The sequence below is a fragment of the Peromyscus leucopus genome, chromosome 1, assembly GCF_004664715.2.
Source record: "Peromyscus leucopus breed LL Stock chromosome 1, UCI_PerLeu_2.1, whole genome shotgun sequence".
NCBI classification, from domain to species: domain Eukaryota; kingdom Metazoa; phylum Chordata; class Mammalia; order Rodentia; family Cricetidae; genus Peromyscus; species Peromyscus leucopus.
This window is the reverse complement of record NC_051063.1, coordinates 180,057,346-180,065,167: the sequence shown is the minus strand read 5'-3', so window position 1 is coordinate 180,065,167 and position 7,822 is coordinate 180,057,346.

Below are 7,822 nucleotides of genomic sequence, written 5' to 3'. Positions count from 1 at the left end.
AAAGTCCACACTCTGTAATAGATGGATAATTTTTTTCATTCTATGTTCTCTTTGTTGTTGTGTTCTTTGTTTCTTTTTTTTCATTTTTAATTATTAAGAAATTTTCTACTCACTCTACATACCACCCACAGATACCACCTACTCCCTCCTCCCTTCTCGAAGCCCTCCCTCCCACACCACCCCATATCTCCACATCCACCCAAATCAAGGTCTCCCATGGGGAGTCAGCAGAGCTGGCACACTGAGCCTTGGCAGGTCCAAGGCCCTTCCCACTGTACCAAGGCTGTGTGAGGTGCCACAGCCACAAGTACCAGATTCCCAAAAGCCTGCCCATGCACCAGGGATGGATCCTGATCCCCCTGCCTGGGTGTTCCCCAAACAGTTTGAGCCAAATAGCTGTCTTCCATATCCAGAGGGCATAGTCCAGTCCTGTGGGGGCTTCACAGCCACTAGTCTACAGTTCCTGGGCCTCCAATAGTGTGGCCAGTCACCTCTGCACTTCTTCCCATCATGATCTCGACATTCCATACCTGCAGAATCCCTCCTCTCTCTCAACGATTGGATTCCCAGAGATCAGCCTGGCGCCTGGCTGTGGATCTCTGCATCTGCCTCCATCAGTCTCTGGACAAAGGCTCTATGATGATAGGGTATTCACTAGACTGGTCACCAGAGTAGACCAGTCCAGGCACCCTCTGGACCACTACCAGCAGTCCAAGGTGGTATCATCTTTGTGAGTTTCTGAGAGCCTCCCCAGCACCTGCCTCTACCTTTTCCCATGATGTCCTCATCTATCATGGTATCTCCATCCCTGCCCTCCCACTCTGTCCCTGTTCCAACTCGACCCTCCTATTTCCCTATGTTCTCATTCCCCGACTCCTCACCCCTGTCACCACCCCCACACCCAATTCAATCATGTAGATCTCATCTACTTCTCCTTCGCTGGGTCATCCATGTGTCCCTCCTAGGGTCTTTCCCTGTTAGCTAGCCTCTCTGGAGCTGTGGGTTACAGTCTGGCCATTCCTTCCCTCACATCTAGTATCCATGAGTGAGTACATACTATGTTTGTCCTTCTAGTCTGGGTTACCTCACTCAAGATAATATTTTCTAGTTCCATCCATTGGCCTGCAAATTTTTTGTATATCATTGTTTGTTACTACTAAGTAGTATTCCACTGTGTATATGTGCCACGTTTTCTTTATCCATTCTTCATTTGAAGAGCATCTAGGTTGTTTCCAGGTTCTTGGTATTACGAATAATGCTGATATGAACATAATTGAGCATGTGTCCTTGTGGTAAGATAGAGCATTCCTTGGGTATATGCCCAAGAGTTATATAGCTGGGCCTCGAAGAAGACTTATTCTCAATTTTCTGAGAAACTGCCATACTGATTTCCAAAGTGGCTGTACAAGTTTGCATTCCCACCAACAATGGAGGGTTGTTCCCCTTGCTCCACATCATCTCCAACATAAGCTGTCTTCAGTGTTTTTGATCTTAGTCATTTTGACAGGTGTAACATGGTATCTCAGAGTTGTTTTGATTTGCATTACCCTGATGACTAAGGATGTTGAGTAATTCCTTAAATGTCTTTCAGCCATTTGAGATTCTTCTGTTGAGAATTCTCTGTTAAGCTCTGTAGCCCTTTTTTTTAAATTGGAATGTTCAGTATTTTGAAGTCTAGCTTTTTGAGTTCTTTATATATTTTGGAGATCAGCCCTCTGTCAGATGTGGGGTTGGTAATGATCTTTTCCCATTCTGTAGGCTGTGGTTTTGTCTTATTTACCGTGTCCTTTCCTCTACAAAAGCTTCTCAGTTTCAGGAGGTCCCATTTATTATTGTTCTCAGTGTCTGTGCTACTGTTGTTATTTTAGGAAGTCGTCTCCAGTGCTGATACATTCAAGACTACACCCTGCTTTCTCTTCTATTAAGTTCGGTGTAACTGGATTTATGTTGAGGTCTTTGATTCACTTGGACTTGAGTTTTGTGCATGGCGACAAATATGGATCTATTTGCCATCTTCTGTATATTGACATCCAGTTATGTCAGCACCATTTGTTGAAGATGCTTTCTTTTTTCCATTGTACAGTTTTGGCTTCTTTGTCAAAAATCAGGTGTTCATAGATGTGCGGATTAATGTCAGGTTCTTCAATTTGATTCCGTTGGTCCACTTCTTGGTTTTTATGCCAGTACCAAGCTGTTTTTATTACTATAGCTCTGTAGTAGAATTTGAGGACAGGGATCATGATGCCTCCAGAGGTTGCTTTATTATACAGGATTCTTTTGGCTGTCCTAGGTTTTTTGTTTTTCCATATAAAGTTAAGTATTGTTCTTTCCAATTCTGTGAAGAATTGTATTGGGATTTAGATGGGGATTGCATTGAATCTGTAGATTGCCATTTTTACTATTTTTATTCTACCTATCCATGAGCATGGGAGATCTTTCCATTTTCTGATATCTTCTTCAATTTCTTTCTTCAGAGACTTAAAGTTTTTATCATACAGGTCTGTCACTTGCTTAGTTAGAGTTACCTCAAGGTATTTTATATTATTTGCGGCTATTGTAAAAGGTGATGTTTCTCTGATTTCTTTCTCAGCCCATTTATCATTTGTATATAGGAAGGCTACTGATTTTTTTTAAGATCTTGTATCCTGCTACGTTACTGAAGGAGTTTGTCAGCTGTAGGAGTGCCCTGGTAGAATTTATGGGGTCACTAATGTATACTCTCATATCGTCTGCAAATAGTGAAAGCTTGATTTCTTCCTTTCCAATTTGTATCCCCTTGATCTCTTTATGTTTTCTTATTGCTCTAGCTAGAACTTCAAGTACTATGTTTAATACGTATGGAGAGAGTGGACAGCCTTGTCTTGTTCCTGATTTTAGTGGAATCGCTTTGAGTTTCTCTCCATTTAACTTGATGATGGCTGTCGGCTTGATGTAAATTGCCTTTATTATGTTTAGGTATATTTCTTGGATTCCTGATCTATCTAGAGCCTTTATCATTAAGTGGTGTTGGGTTTTGTCAAAAGCCTCTTCAGTATCCAATGAGATGATCACGTGTTTTTTTTTTTCCTTTTGGTTTCTTTATATGGTGCATTACATTGACTGATTTTCATATGTTGAACCATCCTTGCATCCCTGGGATGAAGCCTACTTGGTCATGGTGGATAATTTTTTTGATGTGTTTCTAGATTCTGTTAGCCAGTATTTTATTGAGTATATTCGCATCAATGTTCATGAGGGAGATTGGTCTGTAATTCTCTTTCTTTGTTGCATCTTTGTGTGGTTTTTTGTATCAGGGTGACTGTAGCCTCATAAAGGGAATTTGGTAATATTCCTTCTGTTTCTATTGTGTGGAACAATTTGAAGAGTATTGCTATTAGCTCTTCTTTGAAAATCTGGTAGAATTCTGTGCTGAAACCATCTGGTCCTGGGCTTTTTTTTTTTTTTTTTTTTTGGTTGGGAGATTTTTAATGACCATTTCTATTTCCTTAGAGGTTATTGGTCTGTTTAAATAGTTTATCTGGTCTTAATTTAACTTTGGTATGTGGTACCGGTCCAGAAAATCATCCATTTCTTTCATATTTTCCAATTTGTGGAGTACAGTTTTTGAAGTATGAACTGATGATTCTCTGGATTTCCCCGTTTTCTGTTGTTATGTCTCCCTGTTCATTTCTGATTTTGTTCATTTGAATGTTCTCCCTCTCTCTGCTTTTTGGTTAATTTGGATAAGGTCTTGTCTATCTTGTTGATTTTCTCAAAGAACCAACTCTTTGTTTCATTGATTCTTTGTATTGTTCTCTTTGTTTCTATTTTATTGATTTCAGCCCTCAATTTGATTATTTCCTGGCATCTGTTTCTCCTGGGTGAGTTTACTTCTTCTTGTACTAGAGCTGTCGGTTGTGCTGTTAAGTCACTAGTCTGAGATTTCTCCAACTTCTTTATGTGGGCATTTAGAGCTATGACTTTTCCTCTTAGCACTGTTTTCATAGTGTCCAATAAGTTTGGGTATGTTGTACATTTGTTTTCAGTGAATTTTAGAAAATCTTTAATTTCTTTATTTCTTCCTTTACCCATTGGTGATTGAATTGGGCATTATTCAGTTTCCATGAGACTGTAGGCTTTCTGTAATTTTTGTCATTTTTGAAATCTAACTTTAAGCCATAGTATTCTGATAAGATACAGGAGGTTATTTCAATTTTTTTGTATCTGTTGAAATTTGCTTTGTGACCAAGCATGTGGTCAGTTTTAGAAAAGGTTATGTGGGGTGCTGAGAAGAAGATATATTCTTTTGTGTTTGGGTGGAATCTTCTGTAGATATCTATTAAGTCCATTTGAGTCATAATGTCTGTTAGTCCCTTATTTCTCTGTTAAGTTTCTGTCTGGTAGAGCTGTTTATTGGTGAGAGTGGGGTGTTGAAGTCTCCTACTACTAGTGTATGAGGTTTGATGTGTTATTTAAGCTTTAGTAGTGTTTCTTTTACAAATGTAGGTGCCCTTGTATTTGGGGCATAAATATTCAGAATTGAGACTTCATCTTGTCGGATTTTCCCTGTGATAAATATGTAATGTCCTTCTTGATCTCTTTCAATTGATTTTAGTTTGAAGTCTATTTTATTAGATATTAGGATAGCTACACCAGCTTGCTTCTTAAATCCATTTGATTGGAAAGTCTTTTCCCAGCCTTTTATTCTGAAGTAGTGTCTGTCTTTGAAATTGAGGTGTGCTTCTTGTATGCAGCAAATGGTTGTATTTTGTTTTCGTATCCATTCTGCTAGCCTGTGTCTTTTTATAGGTGAATTGTGACCATTGATATTAATGGATATTAATGACAAGTTATACTTAATTCCTGTTATTTTTTGGTGGTAGTGTTGTATGTTTCCCTGCTTTGGTATTTGTTGGTGTGGGACTTCTCTTGCCTGTGTTTTCATGGGTGTAACTAACTTCCTTATGTTGGACTTTTCCTTCTAGTGCTTTCTGTAGGGCTGGGCTTTTGGAGAGATATTGATTCAATCTGGTTTTATCATGGAATATTTTGTTTACTCCATCTCTGTTGATTGAGAGTTTTGCTCGGTATAATAGTCTGGGTTGGCATCTATGGTCTCTTAGTGTTTGCATAACGTCTGTCCAGGACCTTCTGCCTTTCAGAGTCTCCATTGAGAAATCAGGTGTTATTCTTATGGGTCTGCCTTTATATGTTACTTGGCCTTTTTCCTTTGCAGCTCTTAATTTTTTTTCTTTATTCTGTATGTCTAGTGGTTTGATTATTATGTGGTGAGGGGAGTTGTTTGTTTGTTTGTTTGTTTGTTAATCCAGTCTGTTTTGTGTTCTGTAAGTTTCATGTATCTTTATAGGCATTTCCTTCTTTAGGTTGGGAAAGTTTTCTTCTATGATTTTGTTGAATATATTTTCTGTGCTTTTGAGTTGGTATTCTTCTCTTTCTTCTCTCCCTATTATACTTAGGTTTGGCCTTTTCGTGGTGTCCCAAATTTCCTGGACATTTTGGGTCATGGCTTTGTTGGCTTTAGTGTTTTCTTTGACTCATGAATCTATTTCTTCTACTGTTTCTTCAACACCAGAAATCGGCTCTTCCATCTCTTGCATTTTGTTGGTTATGCTTGCATATGTAGTTCCTGGTCTTTTACTCAGATTTTCCACTTCTAGCATTACCTCAGTTTGTGTCTTCTCTATTGTCTCAATTTCAGATTTCAAATCTTAAGCTGTTTCTCTCATTTGTTTAATTGCTTTCTCTTGGCTTTCAAGGGATTTTCTGATTGCTTCCCATTTTTTGTTTGACTTTTCTTCTAATTCTCTAAGGGAATTTTTCATTTCCTCTTTAAAGATCTCTATCATCTTCGTAAGGTCATTTTTTAAGGTCAATTTCTTCTGTGTTGGGATGTTCAGGTCTTGCTGATGTAGGTTCTGATGGAGTCATGGTGGGTTTTTTGTTGTTGACTGTATTTTTGCACTGGTGTCTACCCATCTCTTTCTCCACTTGGTGAAAGTGGTGTCTGTGTCTGAGGGAGGCTATCTTGGTCTAATCTATACTCTTAGTCCATTAGGAGCTCTTGGTCTAGTTGGTGCTGATGGACTGTTTGTCTCAGGGAGAAGCATTTAGTCCAATTGGCCCTTGTGGGCTCTGTCTAAGGAAGTAGTTGTAATCTTGGCATTGGGTGGGTTGGGAGGGGTGGGGATTGTGGGTTACAAGGTCTGGTGGGGGGGTAGTCTGACCTGTCTGCAGGAGGTCTGCCTGCCCAGCTGGCCTGAAACTGGGACTGCAATGGGAGGTGGTGTAGGGGAGCAGGGTTGTGCCCCTGGTTCCCACCTAGACAAAGACTCATCTCTTAGTCCAATTGGGTGCTGGCAGTCTCTGTCCCAGGGAACAGTTGCAGTCTGGGAGGATGGGTCAGATAATTTTATTTTTATTAACCAATTAATTTCTTTCCACACCCATCATAGCCAATCTCACTCCTTCAACTACCCCCAGTCTAGCCACCCCCAACATCTCCCCTTACCTCCCATCAACTCCCTCTCTCCTCTCCCCAAAAAAGTGCAGTCCTCCCATGAACATCAGTGAGCCCTGACACAACAAGCCAGAGCAAGATTAGGCATCTCCAATATGAGCCCATGAGTGCAGGTCCACACAGAGACCACGGTGCTAGATCCACTGAAGCTGGAATTACAGGTAGCTGTGAGCTGCCTAACATGGGTTCTGGCAACCAAACTGAGGCCTCTGGAAGAGAAGTGAGTGCTCTGAACCATTAAGTCACATCTACAGCCCCACCAAACAAATTTCAGACCTTCATCACCCCAGAAAGAAACACTGCACACTTTAGTCTACACTCCTCACCTCCAAACCTCCCTCCACAAACCTCAAAAAATTATTATTCTAATATATGTCTTTCTGGGTTTACTTCTTAGTAGATTGGAATATTAAAATATATAATGTTCTTTATTTAGCTTCCTTAACTCAGTGCAAAATTCTCAGTATTTAATCACATATTAAACAGTATTCTATTTCTTTTATATTTGTTTCTTACTACCAAATAATGTACCAGTGATGGGTAAGTCATACCAAACACTCATAAACTGAAAAACATTTTGAGTGTTTCAACTTTTAGTACCTAAATAATGCTTCTCTGAAGCTTCATTTACAGTCCTTACAGACATATTTTTATTTTTCTTGAGTATATATCTGTAATTGAGATTGCTAAGTCACATGGTAAGTCTGTGAATGAATTATCAATGAAAGGTTCAATCCCCACTATTAATGATCTCAAAACAAAAAAGAGAGATTAATGAGTACCCTATCAATTCCTCACACCCTCAGCATCACGACATCATCATCACCTCATCATCCTTTTTGCACTTTTACATTTACATTTTTCTGTGTATTCAAATAGGAGGTGCTTCCATTAGAAAGCAGAGGTAACACAACAAGTTAGTGATGTCACCTCTCTTCTCTCAACATCTGGATCCTTTGTATCCAACCCAGGTTGGATATACACACCCTGAACAACACTTGAGATCATCATGAATTCATTACCCTTTTCACAATTTACATTTATATTTTGTTTGTATGCAAATAGGAAGTGCTTCTGTTAGCAAGCAGAGATAACACAAGTTAGAGATGTCACCTCTCTTCTCTTATATTCTGGATCCTCTGTATCAATGCCAGGTTGCCAAGCTTAATGATAAGTACTTCTAACCATTGAGACATTTTGCCAGCTCCCCTTTCTAACTGTCTCAATTGTGATCAATTTTAGCAATACATAGAGAGGGAATAGTAAATAACCATCTATATGGCCGTACTATCAAGTGAGTGTTTT